This window comes from Lucilia sericata, unplaced genomic scaffold, assembly GCF_015586225.1.
Source record: "Lucilia sericata isolate MDLA Ls3-8-SP2 unplaced genomic scaffold, ASM1558622v1 Contig001518F_arrow, whole genome shotgun sequence".
NCBI lineage: Eukaryota > Metazoa > Arthropoda > Insecta > Diptera > Calliphoridae > Lucilia > Lucilia sericata.
In genome coordinates, this window is record NW_023995444.1 from 38,006 (window position 1) to 56,317 (window position 18,312).

Here is an 18,312-nt window from a genome sequence, read left to right on the forward strand (position 1 = left end):
CAATAATTGATCACCCTATTAATCAGACGACAAGTAAGCCTATCAACAAATTATTATTATTTTTATGACAATAATAACAATTTAACATTTAGCTTTTGCATTTTAAGAAAATCTTCGTCATAAACCAAAATAGAAAAAACATTAGTAACAAATAATTGGTCAATTAAATAATACTAAAACTAAGATAATTTGCAAATAAAATTTCAAATTAAAATTCCAAACATTTTTTATATATAACTGGGTGAATAACAAAAAAAAGGGTAATTAACCTAGTTCTTTATTATTATTAGTTTAAGGTAAAATTATCTCATAAAGAAAGATTTTTAATTCCTTTTTGCCAACACTTAAGACGTAATTTTATGTCATTTATGTTCTTCTTGCAGTTGTTGTTCTTTCATACTAATTGCTGGTAATTAAGTTAAAAATACTTTTATTATATTTGTTTTTGTTGCTAATATTAAAGCAATTGCATGTTTACATGTGTAGAGTAAATATTCGTGTATGCAAATAGACATTGTGGATTATATACACATACATACATTTGTGTACAGAATCAAGTTAGGTAAATCTTAAAAGTCATTAAAAATTCTAGACAGATATTAAGACATTAATTTGTCAACAGCAACAAGAAAAATACAGCAAATACAATAAATGCCTTAAATAAACACAAAATATACATTTAACAAGAATAATAAACATAAAAAAATTAAATAAAATAAATTTGATAAAATTAAGAAATAAATATACATATAAAGCTACAGATCACTTAAGAGTTTATTCTAGTATAAATTTGTATTAGCTGCTTTAATAAATTTAATGGAAAAAAGCTTTTGGTGGATAAAATTCAAGAGGCTTCAACGAATTTAAAATTTCGCTATAATATATTCTTGCATATCAAGTATAACCAATAAAAACAATATCTACATTCGAAATCGAAAGAATCTATACAAATTTATCTTTTGTTAACAATGATTTGGTAATAAATGCTTTTGAAGTTTAAACTAGACATCTTTAGACTGATAGATAAGTACTAATATACAGAGTTAATAACCTTTTGGTTTTTAGTTATTCAAGCACCAGATGTCTTTGTCTACCAAAGTAATACAATGAATGCTAATGCTTACTGCAGGGTATTCTTTATTTAATGAGATACAAAAAATGTTGTTTAACAATTTGAGCATATACTTAAATTCAACAAATGGGCGTTTAATAATGTCAAATGCCATGACGTCCAAAATTAAAATGCGGGTGGGCTTATAAATTAGACGGATATACAAGATCTGCAACTAAATAAAAAATGGAGTTGAATAAAGAAGTACGAAGTGCACTAAATCTGGACAAGAACTGAGCTGAACTAGAACTGATCTAGAACTGAACTAGAACTGAACTAGAACTAGAACTGAACTAGAACTGAACTAGAACTGAACTAGAACTGAACTAGAACTGAACTAGAACTGAACTAGAACTGAACTAGAACTGAACTAGAACTGAACTAGAACTGAACTAGAACTGAACTAGAACTGAACTAGAACTGAACTAGAACTGAACTAGAACTGAACTAGAACTGAACTAGAACTGAACTAGAACTGAACTAGAACTGAACTAGAACTGAACTAGAACTGAACTAGAACTGAACTAGAACTGAACTAGAAACTGAACTAGAACTGAACTAGAACTGAACTAGAACTGAACTAGAACTGAACTAGAACTGAACTAGAACTGAACTAGAACTGATAGAACTGAACTAGAACTGAACTAGAACTGAACTAGAACGGAACTAGAACTGAACTAGAACTGAACTACAACTGAACTACAACTGAACTAGAACTGAACTAGAACTGAACTAGAACTGAACTAGAACTGAACTAGAACTGAACTAGAACTGAACTACAACTGAACTACACTGAACTAGAACTGAACTAGAACTGAACTAGAACTGAACTATAACTGGAACTAGAAACTGAACTAGAACTGAACTAGAACTGAAGTAGAACTGAACTAGAACTGAACTAGAACTGAACTAGAACTGAACTAGAACTGAACTAGAACTGAACTACAACTGAACGACAACTGAACTAGAACTGAAACTAGAACTGAACTAGAACTGAACTAGAACTGAACTAGAACTGAACTAGAACTGAACTAGAACTGACTATGAACTACTAGAACTGAACTAGAACTGAACTAGAACTGAACTAGAACTGAACTAGAACTGAACTAGAACTGACTAGAACTGAAACTAGAACTGAACTAGAACTGAACTAGAACTGAACTAGAACTGAACTAGAACTGAACTAGAACTGAACTAGAACTGAACTAGAACTGAACTAGAACTGAACTAGAACTGAACTAGAACTGAACTAGACTGAACTAGAACTGAACTAGAACTGAACTAGAACTGAACTAGAACTGAACTAGAACTGAACTAGAACTGAACTAGAACTGAACTAGAACTGAACTAGAACTGAACTAGAACTGAACTAGAACTGAACTAGAACTGAACTGAGAACTGAACTAGAACTGAACTAGAACTGAACTAGAACTGACTAGAACTGAACTAGAACTGAACTAGAACTGAACTAGAACTGAACTAGAACTGAACTAGAACTGAACTAGAACTGAACTAGAACTGAACTAGAACTGAACTAGAACTGAACTAGAACTGAACTAGAACTGAACTAGAACTGAACTAGAACTGAACTAGAACTGAACTAGAACTGAACTAGAACCTAGAACTGAACTAGAACTGAACTAGAACTGAACTAGAACTGAACTAGAACTGAACTAGAACTGAACTAGAACTGAACTAGAACTGAACTAGAACTGACTAGAACTGAACTAGAAACTGAACTAGAACTGAACTAGAACTGAACTAGAACTGAACTAGAACTGAACTAGAACTGAACTAGAACTGAACTAGAACTGAACTAGAACTGAACTAGAACTGAACTAGAAACTGAACTAGAACTGAACTAGAACTGAACTAGATACTGAACTAGAACTGAACTAGAACTGAACTAGAACTGAACTAGAACTGAACTAGAACTGAACTAGAACTGAACTAGAACTGAACTAGAACTGAACTATAACTGAACTAGAACGACTAGACTGAACTAGAACTGAACTAGAACTGAACTAGGAACTGAACTAGAACTGACTAGAACTGAACTAGAACTGAAACTAGAACTGAACTAAACTGAACTAGAACTGAACTAGAACTGAACTAGAACTGAACTAGAACTGAAACTAGAACTGAACTAGAACTGAACTAGAACTGAACTAGAACTGAACTAGAACTGAACTAGAACTGAACTAGAACTGAACTAGAACTGAACTAGAACTGAACTACTGAACTAGAACTGAACTAGAACTGAAACTAAACTGAACTAGACTGAACTAGAAACTGAACTAGAACTGAACTAGAACTGAACTAGAACTGAACTAGAACTGAACTAGAACTGAACTAGAACTGAACTAGAACTGAACTAGAACTGAACTAGAACTGAACGAGAACTGAACTAGAACTGAACTAGAACTGAACTAGAACTGAACTAGAACTGAACTAGAACTGAACTAGAACTGAACTAGAACTGAACTAGAACTGAACTAGAACTGAACTAGAACTGACTAGAACTGAACTAGAACTGAACTAGAACTGAACTAGAACTGAACTAGAACTGAACTAGAACTGAACTAGAACTGAACTAAACTGAACTAGAACCTGAACTAGAACTGAACTAGACTGAACTAGAACTGAACTAGAACTGAAACTAGAACTGAACTAGAACTGAACTAGAACTGAACTAGAACTGAACTAGAACTGAACTAGAACTGAACTAGAACTGAACTAGAACTGAACTAGAACTGAACTAGAACTGAACTAGAACCTGAAACTAGAACTGAACTAGAACTGAACTAGAACTGAACTAGAACTGAACTAGAACTGAACTAGAACTGAACTAGAACTGAACTAGAACTGAACTAGAACTGAACTAGAACTGAACTAGAACTGTACTAAACTGAACTAGAACTAAACTAGAACTAAACTAGAACTGAACTAGAACTGAACTAGAAACTGAACTAGAACTGAACTAGAACTGAACTAGAACTGAACTAGACTGAACTAGAACTGAACTAGAACTGAACTAGGACTGAACTAGAACTGAACTAGAACTGAACTAGAACTGAACTAGAACTGAACTAGAACTGAACTAGAACTGAACTAGAACTGAACTAGAACTGAACTAGAACTGAACTAGAACTGAACTAGAACTGAACTAGAACTGAACTAGAACTGAACTAGAACTGAACTAGTACTGAACTAGAACTGAACTAGAACTGAACTAGAACTGAACTAGAACTGAACTAGAACTAGTTAAGCCAAACTAGAAATAATAAAATGCTTTTTATGTCGACTTCGTTGTTGTACACCGCAGCACTGTTGGCATTTAAAAAATTCCCTCTAACCTCAGTAACCAAATAATTGTGTACTTTTTGACAAGAAATTGAAAAATATGTTACACACACATAAAATCCTGTAACAAACAGCCAATTTAGCAAACCGCTTAAAGGCAAACTGTTATGGAATGTGTTTTATATTCATTTTATGTTTAACAAGTACGTATGAAGCAGTTTGATGGTTTGGGTACATGTGATCCTATTTATATTTGAGATTTATGCAAATCTAACGGCAGCAAAAATGGTGTTAAAGAAATTTGAAATTTTTTGAAATGAAACAAAATTTAGTAAAAATTTTAAAATATCTAAGGGAAATAATTTAAAGCAAGTTTTGGCTTGAATATATAATAATAACAAAGTAGATTTGCAATATATTTACAATATGTATGCAAATCTGTTTTACATTACTCTAGTATTTGTGATAATCTTGATTACTATTGTAAATTTCTCCTGTTATCTTTTAATACTCTAGTTGTAAAATAAATCTCTAAACATTTATTGACATGTTTTTTAGTTTTATTTCATTTAGTGATATTTTTGTAAATAATACTTTTATTACGAGTTTGTGTATTTAACATTTGCCCATTTTAGTTTATTTGCTTTCAGCTCAGGTTTGTATTTTTTTTTTATTTTTTTTTTTTTTTTGTATAAAAGTTCTTATCTCTAATTTTTTATAATGCCTCTAAAATGTGTGAAATGTACATATGTTGGCACGAATGAATTTCTGCCAGCCAGCCAGACTGACTGTTTTGTATGGTTCATTCTGGCAGGCGGCCAAGCTGGCTGTTCACGTTCTTCTATTATCCAGTAGATAAGAAAAATATAAAAAGTTTTTGTTATTTTTTCAAATTCAATTCAATGTTTATTTGAGTCTGTCTAATGGTGAATAAGTAAATGGCTGTATTTGTTTAGTATTTACGAACGTATGAAAAGAAAATATAATACAGGTAAAAAAGAGCTTATGGAACAAAAACTAAAAATGCATTAAATAATGTACCAGAGCAATTGGAAATGCAATACTGAGTGGTAGTTCTGCTGTAGCTATAGCTGTTGAAACTTTAAATATATGCCTGACTTTGAGTAAAGTTTATTTCATAGTTTTCCGTATAATATATTGTTTTAATAAAAACTTTCTAAAATAGTTGTATCAGAAAAATTAATAATACAAAAAATAATTACCTTTTATACTCTAACAAGTATTTTCTTTCAAATAAGTTTCCTGGAAAAGAATATAAAAAAGGAGATTAGTTTTATAACATGACACTAAAAATTATATAATTTTAAATAATGCTTAACAAATCTACTTGAATTAAAACCAAATATTCTTGGAAATTGTGTACGTATATTGTAATAAATTTTGTATAAATAGAAATTCTATAATTACTTTGCACAGTGGCTTAAAAAAGTTCTTTTTATTTATTAATGCTCAATTTCCCATCCTGACTTGATAATCTTCCTCTATCTTGGTCTGACTGCTATCCTAGGAATATGTGCTACTAGTACCTCTAGTCAGCAAGGAGACTATAAACTGTTGGCATTATATGTATATCCTCGGTCTTTCCTTAGAATGATTTGACCTGGAGTCAAAGCAAAGAACCATATAATTTTGTACCACGGAAACCGGTAGCCCATAGGGCAAAGTTTCGGACTATATCTTGTTCTAGTTATTGGAGAGGTTCCTTTGAAGTGGTCCCCCTGAAGTCCAATATAGTTCGGGATACGTACAACAGATACCATGCACTGGAGTAATTGTGGGCTTGGGATGGATGTAGGGGTATGCAGGACCTCTCGCTTACCTTCCCACGAATAGATTTTCCTTCGAAATTCCCCCCGGGGGCAGTTACCTTGGTGAAATCTCCATCTTGATGTCACGGAGAAAAGAGGTGCTACCAATACCTCTAGTCTGTCGCGACTATAGACTGGTGATGATCAAATGTATCCTCGGCCTTTCCTTGGAATAATTTGACATGAGGTCTAACCAGAGTACCATATAATCTGGCACTAAGGGTGGCCAGTTGGTTGAGGTTCCATAGGGATCCACGTAGTGGCTGTGGTTTATACCCAAATTTGCAGGGAGAGAATGTTGGATCAAGGACTGATATATCCGAATGCCATATATATCTGGACTCTCTCTCTCTCTCTCCAGTATTTTTGCCTTCTCAAAAGATGTTACTGGGTGATGTGACAGAGCAATTTATGCTGGATTCCTGATTCCAGTTGAGTATCTCTTACTCTTCGCATAGTAGGGTGCCAGTATAGGTTGGTGAATTTACAGGTTGATACTTGGAAGTTGATCGTTCTTTATGGTCTGAGATTGGAACTGATGTAATTAGTGAACGATCGGGAAAGACTCTTCTGCCAAGGAGACTGACAGGAGACTAGTACTGATTTAGTAGAACTTTGACTTCAGGGAAGTTCTCGGTGCTGTTGCTATCTCAACAGCATTCATATTGTTTCATGCTACGCGATCAGTGGTTGAGACCCAGCACTCAATTTGTCGGGGCTATTATTGGGTTCGAATTGACTTTGGAAATTCCTATATCGTTTGTCACATTATCTGACATACTGAGCGGTCCTGATTTATTGGCTAGGAATTTCGGACTACCAAATATGTCTCTAGGTGCTGTTGCCGAAACAACAGACCCATTTCAGTAGTGTTGTTGCGCCGGATTTAAGAGGTTAAGGAATGCACTGGAATAGGTCATTAATTGATGGGGATTGTATTCATAAATAATGCAAACTTTCATGTTATCATATGGGTGGTCACCTTCCGGTATACCGGAAGATTGATTTCACCTGATGTTGGGGTAGTCACCCCTTCTATTGACTTTAGACCAGTGATTGCTTTTTCCTTGTCAGGGTTTTGCATTGGGATTGATCCCATGCTGCCTGTCATTACGCAACGGGGCTACTATGGCAAGAGATTAGATAGCTCGAGTTCTTCAACAGAGTGCTTGTACATGGACCGGCTCAGTCATGTAGAAAAATTGCCACCTCAGTTCTTCATAGAATGATTCAGGGACTCATCGTCTCAAGTCTATCCAGTGGATGAAAATGACCACCGTGAAATAAGGCCGTTAAGGCAGGTGTTCACGTAAACCATTCGACAATCTTGTCCTTCAAAATAAGTATAAGTATACGCATTCATGTGTACATCTCTTTAAGTTCTAGCGATATTTAGATTAAAAAAATCATTATTTTAATTTTAGTTTCTTAAAAGTTGCACCCAGAGTTTAATTATATAAAAAGGGATCTATTTATACTCAACATCACTGTGTGCAGTTTGAGCTGATGTTAAGCTGAAAACATTGGCCCTAGAATCAGACAGGCAGACAGACAGACTGACTGACTGGCTGACAGACAGATAAACAGACAGGAGAGTATCATTCGTTTAAGCTGAAAACATTGGCTCTATGATCAGAAAGACAGACGGAAAGACAGAAAGAAAGACGGACGGATTGACGGACAGTCGAACATAGCTTAACCAACTCGGAGTGTGATTCGAAGACGATCGGTATAAGAACTCTAGCTGTTGCTGTTTCTGAGAAATACGAATATTAATAAATTTTCTGTATGTGGGCGTGATATCTCGCCCATTATTTCAAAACAATAAGTATCAAATATATGTATACTTCTAAACATACAGAAAGGCACTACTTTCAAAACAAACAAACAAACATAAAATAATTTGTATATATGTATGTTGAAGTTGCGATAACGTTATCAGTTCAAAATCCATTCATAAAAATCATAAACTATTTTAGCAAAAATTGTACTTTAAGCTATTTTTAAAAAAATACTTAAAATCATAAAAATATATACGTCACATGTTTAAATATCAATATTAGTTTAAGGGTTTGATTTTATGGTTTTCTTGTTATTAGTATTAAAATTAAAATTTTTTATCTGAAAATTATAATGGTAGCGTTTCTATAAACATACATATTAAAATACATTTTTCTTAGAAACTATAAAGAGACAAATACGAAATAAATCTGCCATCGGTTGTATTTTCTACTTAAACTGATTATTTTTGATCACATTTCAGTTTTCGCGTAAAAATATATGAAATATTTTATTGAAATAATTGATTGGCAGTAATATGACCGAAATCAATTTCATACATAAATACTATTCCCAGGAAGGACAGACATTAGATTATTAGGAAATGTTATTTATCTCCCTACATCCTATTTAATATTTCTATTTTCTATTGTCTAGTTTTTTCATTCAATTTTAAAATCAATTGAATCTATTAAAGATTTAATCAAATATGTAAATATAGGTTTTAAACAAAGATTATCTGCTTAAGACAAATTAAAAAAAGATAATTGAATCTAAACTTTATTTCTATATATCCAATTTAAACCAAAAACATACACCCTCAACTTTACAAGTTAATTAAGAAAAACTCATTTTTAGCATGTCTCTCATTAAAGGTATTAAAGACAACATTATTCCCATTTTTTTCGCAGCATCAGCAATATTAGTATTGTAGTATTTTTACTTTTTAATCCGCTTGACTTTAGATGATGACATTACACACACACACATAGTATGTTCATCAAGGGATTGTGCTTAAATACCAGTTCTCATTTCCTTTCTACTATTTCCTAAAAAAACGACATCATTAGAAGACTTAGGCTTTGTCTAACACATTTAAAAAATTTCTTCTTTTTTTAAAAGCTTCATTTAATTTTGTTCTTTGCTTCCCGCTAGTGAAGGAAGAGTTTAAATGTCATGTTTAGATTTTTGTTACAAAATGTAGGAGTAAAAACTTTATAGACCATAAAAAGGGGAAACATTTATTTGTATTTTTACCTTTATGACATTTTAATACATTTAATTAAATTACATTTAAATATAATAAAATAAATCTACACTTACATAGATATGCATGAACGTATAAAAGTGAGAATGAAAGTATTGTTTGTACACAGAAAAAAAGTTTACTTTTAAACAAAAAAAATAGCAAAAATTATACCTCAATCTTTTTATAACCTTCACCCTCGTGATTAGGGTATATATAAGTTTGCTATTCCATATGTAAATTCTATTCTATTTATGTAATTTTCCGACCCTATAAAGTATATATGTACATTCCTAGTCCTTATTAGTTATGTCCGTCTGTCGATGGCCTTTTTTCTTTTGTCTCTCGCGGGTGGAAATTGTTGTGTATGGTTCTGCTGGTCCATGTACAAACACTTTTCTCAAATACTGAACGATCCAGTCTCTAACCATTTCTGTCCAGTTGCATTCCGAGATGCAAAAACATTGCTTCCGTTTACAACCACGCAGATTGGATGGCCTCTGTTGAGTCGGCAACAGCACCTAGAGACGTCTTCGGTAGTCCGAAACACGAACACACTGTGGTAAATCTGGTATGAATAGAGTTTTCCCTGAACATACCTGGACATGGAAGGGAAATTCAATGGTATCATTTGTACAAGATATCTTTCATCCATCGCCATTCAACCCAGCACACTTCTCATTCATACGACACACTCAATAGAGAACAACATCCTATACAATCACTCTAGGTATACGGACGGGTAAGATCATCCTGTATCATATACATTTAACACGAACTCATTTCCAACGCTTAGTCCCACAGTCACTCCATTGTGGGGTGTCTGTTGACTTCGGCAACAGCACCGAACTTATGCCGAATTAGAGATTTCACCGTACATTAGTCCTTTAACCAACATTCTATTCCCACGAATTTGGGCTTAAACCACGGCCAGGACAAATTCCTGCGGGCAACTGGCCACCCATAGTACCACATTATGTGGTTCTCTGATTCGACTCCATGTCAAAGGAATCCAAGGAAAGGCCAAGGATCATCATTTGATCATCACCTGTTTATAGTGCCGGCAGAGGACTAGAGGTACTGGTAGCATCTCTTTTCCCCGGGTTTGCAATCAGACCAAGATGGGGTCTTTCATCAAGGTAACATGCCCCCGTGAGAGATATGCGTCCGTATGTTGAAATCAGTTTTTAAAAGACCCCACATATCTGTGAGACCTGAATCTTTAATAATTCTATCAAAAACGCCTTCAAGAAGATCGCTATGTAAAAACAGAAAAATCGGTCCACTACCAACGGAGATGTGAGTTAAAATCCAAGACAACCTCTGAAAGTTTCATAAAAAATTTGAATTTTTTGTGCATGTTTTGACAAAACAAAAAACAACAACAAACAGCTTCATATGGTAAATTTTGTTCTTGCACTTAGTTTGTTTGCTTATACTTAAAAACACAACACATTTAAAACAACTCGTATGAACGTATAAAGTAATATTTTTTGGTACTTTATCGTTCTTTAAATGGTACTTTTTGAATTTTCTACTATTGAACCAGGAAACGTGGAAGTAAGCTTGTAGAACCCGAAGTAAATGCGAACTTATAAGGGGGTATTTTTTGGTCCTTTTTTGTTCTTTAACTGGTACTTTTTGAGTTTTCTATAATATTGAACTTGGACACATGAAATTAAGCATGTAGAACCCGGTGTAAGTGAGAACCTATAAAAGGGGATTTTTAGGTACTTTTTCGTTCATTTCGTTTAGGAGTACGGATTACTGAATTACTTTTTTGAGTGTAGCAGTAATTATTGGTAACTCGATGTAATCTGTTTAAAAATGCAGTGATGACAATGAAAAAAGCAGCAATTTTTTTTTTGGCTTTTTAATCAGTTTGTTAAAAGAAAAAAAAATGCAGTCTTAAGAACTTAAGTGTCAAATATATAATTGATATAAATTATATAGAATATTGTGCTATTTTGTTAAACTATTCTGCTGATAAATTAGCTTTCAATAGTAACATTTCACATGTGAGATTCGATGCTGATATTGAAATACAATATGTTACAAATTAAGCTGCAGCTGCATATAAAAATGAATGTATTTAATCAATCAATACTAGGGACCCAATATTTCTAGAAGGCCTTAATTTTCTTCTTTAAGTATAATATCCAAATCTTTAAAAAAGATTACTAAAGAGAAGATTCAAGTAAGGATTCAATTCCCAATCAAAAGACACCAATTACTACATAGAACAAGTCAATATAGAAACCCACACTAAAACTTAGAAAGTAGTAATTTCCCATCTGTAAAAAGTCCATAGCTAGTTTAAATCTAAATTAAAAGTAAAATCACCGCGAACTGCTGGGTTCACACAAGTGTATGTATGTAAGTATGATAGTATACATGTATAAGTAAAGTCCTTATATTATTTAACAAAAAAATCCTTTCACTTGTTTAAATACATTCGAGAAAAAGAAGATGTTCTTATGCCACTTATCATGCTTGTATGTGGCATCAAGTTGTACTTTAGATGATGAAAATACCAAAAGAATACATATACTCAAGTGTTTATATCACTGCATAAGTGTTTACCATCTACATACACATTTGATAAGGTTGTTGTTTTCAACTTTGTTTCGCAACACACTTAAAATTAATTCAACATTGAATTTTCATTGATTTTGTAACACATATAAGAGTGTACTTATTTTCAGTCCTTACTAGACTCCAAACAAATATGTACATGGATAGATCTGAAATGATCTAGTTATGTCCGTGCGTAAGTTAGTCAGTCTGTTGAAAAGATGCTAGAGCTAGAACGGGAGAAGCTAAATGTTTCATAAATAAACAAAGTTTCTTAATATATATGAAAAAAGATATTACAAAAGGTTTTCGTACTTTCGAATTTATTAGAATTATTAAAATTATAATTAATATTACGTACTATGCACGAAATTTTCGTATATTACGAAAAAAAAAGAGTTAAGAAAATTTTTGTTCGTACAGTTAAGCATGAGTTATTTTCAGTGTAGCAAATTTTTCAGGGACCTTCACATAAAATCAATTTAATGTCAATAAACGTTTTTAGATTCTGCAGAGTCCAATCCATAATTACCTCAAGGCCTCAAAATGATTACATTAAGCAAATTGACTACAATTCACTATATATTGTGATGTAGTTAGTTAGTTAGTTAGTTAGTTAGTTTGTTAGTTAGTTAGTTAGTTAGTTAGTTAGTTAGTTAGTTTAGTTAGTTAGTTAGTTAGTTAGTTAGTTAGTTAGTTAGCTAGTTAGTTAGTTAGTTAGTTAGTTAGTTAGTTAGTTAGTTAGTTAGTTTTGTTAGTTAGTTAGTTAGTTAGTTTGTTAGTTAGTTAGTTAGTTTTAGTTAGTTAGTTAGTTCGTTAGTTTCGTTCGTGTTGTTCGTTCGTTTCGTTCGTTAGTTCGTTAGTTTTTAGTTAGTTAGTTAGTTAGTTTCGTTAGTTAGTTAGTTGTTAGTTAGTTAGTTAGTTAGTTTCGTTAGTTCGTTAGTTCGTTAGTTCGTTCGTTAGTTCGTTCGTTCGTTCGTTCGTTAGTTCGTTAGTTCTTTCGTTTCGTTCGTTCTTCGTTCGTTCGTTCGTTCGTTCGTTCGTTCGTTCGTTCGTTGTTCGTTCGTTCGTTCGTTCGTTCGTTTAGTTCGTTCGTTCGTCGTTCGTTCGTTCTTTCGTTCGTTCGTTTCGTTCGTTCGTTCTTTCGTTTAGTTCGTTAGTTCGTTCGTTCGTTCGTTCGTTCGTTCGTTCGTTCGTTCGGTAGTTCGTTCGTTCGTTCGTTCGTTCGTTCGTTCGTTCGTTCGTTCGTTCTTCGTTCGTTCCGTTCGTTCGTTAGTTCGTTCGTTCGTTCGTTCGTTCGTTCGTTTCGTTCGTTCGTTCGTTCGTTCGTTCGTTCGTTCGTTCGTTCGTTCGTTATTCGTTCGTTTCGTTCGTTTCGTTCGTTCGTTCGTTCGTTCGATTCGTTCGTTCGTTCGTTCGTTCGTTCGTTCGTTTCGTTCAGTTCGTTCGTTCGTTAGTTCGTTCGTTAGTTCGTTCGTTCTTCGTTCGTTCGTTCGTTCGTTCGTTCGTTCGTTCTTCGTTTCGTTCGTTCGTCGTTCGTTCGTTCGTTCGTTCGTTCGTTCGTTCGTTCGTTGTTCGTTCGTTCGTTCGTTCGTTCGTTCGTTCGTTCGTTCGTTCGTTCGTTCGTTCGTTCGTTCGTTTCGTTCGTTCGTTGTTCGTTTTCGTCGTTCGTTCGTTCGTTCGTTCGTTTCGTTCGTTCGTTCTTGTTCGTTTCGTTTCGTTCGTTCGTTCGTTCGTTCGTTCGTTCGTTCGTTCGTTTCGTTTTCGTTCGTTTCGTTCGTTCGTTCGTCGTTCGTTTCGTTCGTTCGTTCGTTCGTTCGTTCTTGTTCGTTCGTTTTTTCGTTCTTTTCGTTCGTTTTCGTTCGTTCGTTCGTTTCGTTCGTTCGTTCGTTCGTTCTTTCGTTCGTTTCGTTTCGTTCGTTCGTTCGTTCGTTTTCGTTCGTTCTTGTTCGTTTCGTTCGTTCGTTCGTCGTCCGTCTTCTTTTGCCCTTTTGTCCTTTCCTTCTTCTCTCTCGCCCCTGTTCCCCGTTCCCCCTACTAAGACACCACATTATGATGTTCCATGTAAGTGTGTTGGATTCAGAATTTAAACAAACAAACCCGAAAGCATGATAGTCAAATAACAGCAAACAGATTTTCATGTCAAAAAAGAAAGAAAATATGATGGGAGTTTCCTTTTTTTAATCTTTATGAATACTTGATGAAGGCAACAAGTTAGAGACATAAAGAATATAAGTACCTATCATAAATTGCACAATGGCTTGAGGAAAAATACATTGTATGTGGGTTTTTTTATTCAATTCGAATTCTCAAAAGACCCTATTCGTTTTATTTAACTTGGAGTTTACATCATTCGACCTATAGTGCTTACTGTCAATAATTTAAATTACACTAAAATATAAATGCAGTACTTAAAACGTGTATAACAAATGTTTATGTAAAATTGCTTTAAATATTTACAGTTAAGTGAAAAGTTAAAACACTTTCATGAAAAGGCCAAGGCTATTAATATTATATTATTTCCTAGGAGATATTATACAAATGTAATTCTTTCTACATTTAACGTTTGCCTCAATTTTTGTAATATTGATTTTTAGCCATCTGTTTATTCTTGTGCGTGGCCATAAATAATTTATGGCTAAAACATAAAATGATGTTTCTTTTGAATACTTTAATATGGAAACAATAAATATGTATTAAAAAACAATTAAATGAACCTTAAAAACTGACCACCACATCAATGTCAATGGAAAAAGACGCAACTTTTTCTTGAAAATTCAGTAGAACTAGAAATGAACTTGAGCTAAGCTAGAAGTATGTATGTATGTATATTGTAACTGAAAATTAACATTCATATATTATTTATAGGTTTATAACTAATGGCATTTGTATATTACTATAAAATTATTTTTAATTAAATTCAATAATTTTAACTAATACTCGTAGTAGTGGCTGAGTGTCAAAACCTGTTGTTGTGATATTTTCATGTTCACACCACATCTAGTTTCATGTTCACACCACACCATATGGTCACACACCGCCATAATTTCAGCGAAAAAAAGACAAAAAGGCGCCAACAAATGAAAATAATAAAATTAATTTTGTTTTTTCTTTTATAATTCCTACAATTTAATTGCTTTAATTTGCGAAGCGTTTAAGTGTTTTAATAATTTATTGTTTCACAGCAGGCCAATGTTTTGCACATTTTATGAATTTTTATATTCTGAAATGTTGCCAATAAAGTGTTTATGGAATTATCTTCGTTTATTTTCTGCAGCGAGAGCAAGCAGTCTGTGTAACACCTCTTTACACTGACAAAACTTTTCACAAATTTCCGGTTATATTTCAATGGAAAAATAAATAGTAAACTAGGGCAATCGTCATGTGCCAGATACTATGGCACAGAAAAATCATTTTAAATAGACAAGAGTAATCTTCGAAGCAACGTTCAAAAGTCAAGCGGGCCCACCAGGAAATAAACTGTAACATAGCAATAAGATCACAGTAAAGCTGTAAGTCAATGTCAATAGCAAATTTTTAATGAGAAATAGTTAAGTTATAATTAAGTTCTTCTTCAGTTCTAGTTCAGTTCTAGTTCTGTTCTATTTCAGTTCTAGTTCAGTTCTAGTTCAGTTCTAGTTCAGTTCAAGTTCAGTTCTAGTTCAGTTGTAGTTCAGTTCTAGTTCAGTTCTAGTTCAGTTCTAGTTCAGTTCTAGTTCAGTTCTAGTTCAGTTCTAGTTCAGTTCTAGTTCAGTTCTAGTTCAGTTCTAGTTCAGTTCTAGTTCAGTTCTAGTTCAGTTCTAGTTCAGTTCTAGTTTAGTTCTAGTTCAGTTCTAGTTCAGTTCTAGTTCAGTTCTAGTTCAGTTCTAGTTCAGTTCTAGTTCAGTTCTAGTTCAGTTCTAGTTCAGTTCTAGTTCAGTTCTAGTTCAGTTCTAGTTCAGTTCTAGTTCAGTTCTAGTTCAATTCTAGTTCAGTTCTAGTTCAGTTCTAGTTCAATTCTAGTTCAATTCTAGTTCAATTCCAGTTCAGAGCTAGTTCAGTTCTAATTCAGTTCTAGTTCAGTTCTAGTTCAGTTCGAAACCGTTTTTATTACGTTCCTGGATAATTTATTAAAGTTAATAAAAGAAATATAGTTTACATAAAAATTCACAAACAATAGACCTTTTTTCACAATATTTGTTCTTCTTTTAATACACAGATGTATATTTTTGGAATAACAATTTCAATGACAATGATTCCTATTCACTATTGGTGTTTTGTCCCATATATACTCTACAGATGAACGTAACTAACCATATACATATTGTGTACATAGTTCCACTCAGCTCATTAAAATTGTATGACATGCGATATAACATTACAAAAAACATCATTACATGCTACGTCAATTGGTTTTGTAAGTATAGAAACATACAATAATGGTATCTTTTAGGGTGAGCCCCAAAATGAGATTTTCTATTGCAATTTAGACTGATGCTTAAATTGTAGTTTTGACGATAATTTGATTTCAAATATAAAGTTTTCGAAGTTTCAACTTTTTTATACTCACCAGACTTTTCCAGTTTATCGGTAAAGCAATTAGACTAAGGGACTCCCTAATTAACATTCTCCAACATACATCTATAGTTGGAAAAACTGTCATAATGTGACATTGTTACTAAATCATTCAAGTGTTGTAATAATGTATGTATAGTATGTGTGCATAAGATTATGTGTGTCTGTATAAGATTCTGTCACTTATACTAGTGTTGAGTTCAATAGAATGAATACCAAACATTTTGACACCTAAGTATAGTTTATGTGTATACATAAATATATTGTTCTGACACTTCTACGAGCATGAATAAGTAAAAGCACTAGAAAATATTTGTGTAATTTTAGAAGAGAAACTTGAATAATGTTTTTGTTAAAGTCATTGAGCCAAAATCGAAGAAATAATTGTCAAAAATACAAAAAAAAAAATAATAAAATGGTTGTCATGAGTCTTCTACATTCAATAGGAAAAATGTTTTCAATTAGAAAACAACTTCAGAAACATTTTTCATTTGCCACACAAAATGAGAACACTAATTGTGCCTACTACATAAGTATAAAGTGTATCACAAGTACTCGTGGAACGTATTGAGGATATTAGGAATAAGTGAAAATATTTTCAGCTTTTAATCTCGTGCTTTGTATAAATTACAGTTTCTTAGAAATTATTGAAATTCTTTACAGTGTTATGACATCAGGAAACGATACATTGTACCATTGTAAAGTTAATGAATGTTTAAAATTAGAAAAAAATGCCATTAGAAAAACGTATGAGAAAAGTAGATGAAAAACTCATTTTCAAATGTTGATTATAATTTAGGGCAACAGAAATAATACATTTACTAAAAAAACTAAGCCAGTAATTTCTAATAAAGATAAATTTTATCTATAAAAAAATTTGTTCGGTTCTAGTTGAAATCTAGTTCAGTTCTAGTTCATAGTTTCCTAGTTTCAGTTCTATTCAGTTCTAGTTCAGTTCTAGTTCAGTTCTAGTCAGTTCTAGTTCAGTTCTAGTTCAGTTCTAGTTAGTTCTAGTTCAGTTCTATTCAGTTCAGTTCAGTTCTAGTTCAGTTTCTAGTTCAGTTCTAGTTCAGTTCTAGTTCAGTTCTAGTTCAGTTCTAGTTCAGTTCTAGTTCAGTTCTAGTTCAGTTCTAGTTCAGTTCTAGTTCAGTTCTAGTTCAGTTCTAGTTCAGTTCTAGTTCAGTTCTAGTTCAGTTCTAGTTCAGTTCTAGTTCAGTTCTAGTTCAGTTCTAGTTCAGTTCTAGTTCAGTTCTAGTTCAGTTCTAGTTCAGTTCTAGTTCAGTTCTAGTTCAGTTCTAGTTCAGTTCTAGTTCAGTTCTAGTTCAGTTCTAGTTCAGTTCTAGTTCAGTTCTAGTTCAGTTCTAGTTCAGTTCTAGTTCAGTTCTAGTTCAGTTCTAGTTCAGTTCTAGTTCAGTTCTAGTTCAGTTCTAGTCGTTCTAGTTCAGTTCTAGTTCAGTTCTAGTTCAGTTTAGTTCAGTTCTAGTTCAGTTCTAGTTCAGTTCTAGTTCAGTTCTAGTTCAGTTCTAGTTCAGTTCTAGTTCAGTTCTAGTTCAGTTCTAGTTCAGTTCTAGTTCAGTTCTAGTTCAGTTCTAGTTCAGTTCTAGTTCAGTTCTAGTCAGTTCTAGTTCAGTTCTAGTTCAGGTTCTAGTTCAGTTCTAGTTCAGTTCTAGTTCAGTTCTTAGTTCTAGTTCAGTTCTAGTTCAGTTAGTTCAGTTCTAGTTCAGTTCTAGTTCAGTTCTAGTTCAGTTCTAGTTCAGTTCTAGTTCAGTTCTAGTTCAGTTCTAGTTCAGTTCTAGTTCAGTTCTAGTTCAGTTCTAGTTCAGTTCTAGTTCAGTTCTAGTTCAGTTCTAGTTCAGTTCTAGTTCAGTTCTAGTTCAGTTCAGTTCAGTTCTAGTTCAGTTCTAGTTCAGTTCTAG

General features: G+C 33.1%; 1 long non-coding RNA gene across 2 annotated transcripts in view; it reads right to left on the reverse strand.

Annotated features, from left to right (window-relative positions):
* Nucleotides 1–5,630: 5,630 nt before the first annotated feature.
* Nucleotides 5,631–18,312, reverse strand: part of LOC119611733 — a 33,112-nt gene continuing 20,430 nt past the window's right edge. For both annotated transcript variants that reach the window (XR_005232096.1, XR_005232097.1), the window contains exon 3: nucleotides 5,631–5,677. This is a non-coding gene — a long non-coding RNA (uncharacterized LOC119611733). The remainder of the gene's footprint in view (nucleotides 5,678–18,312) is intronic.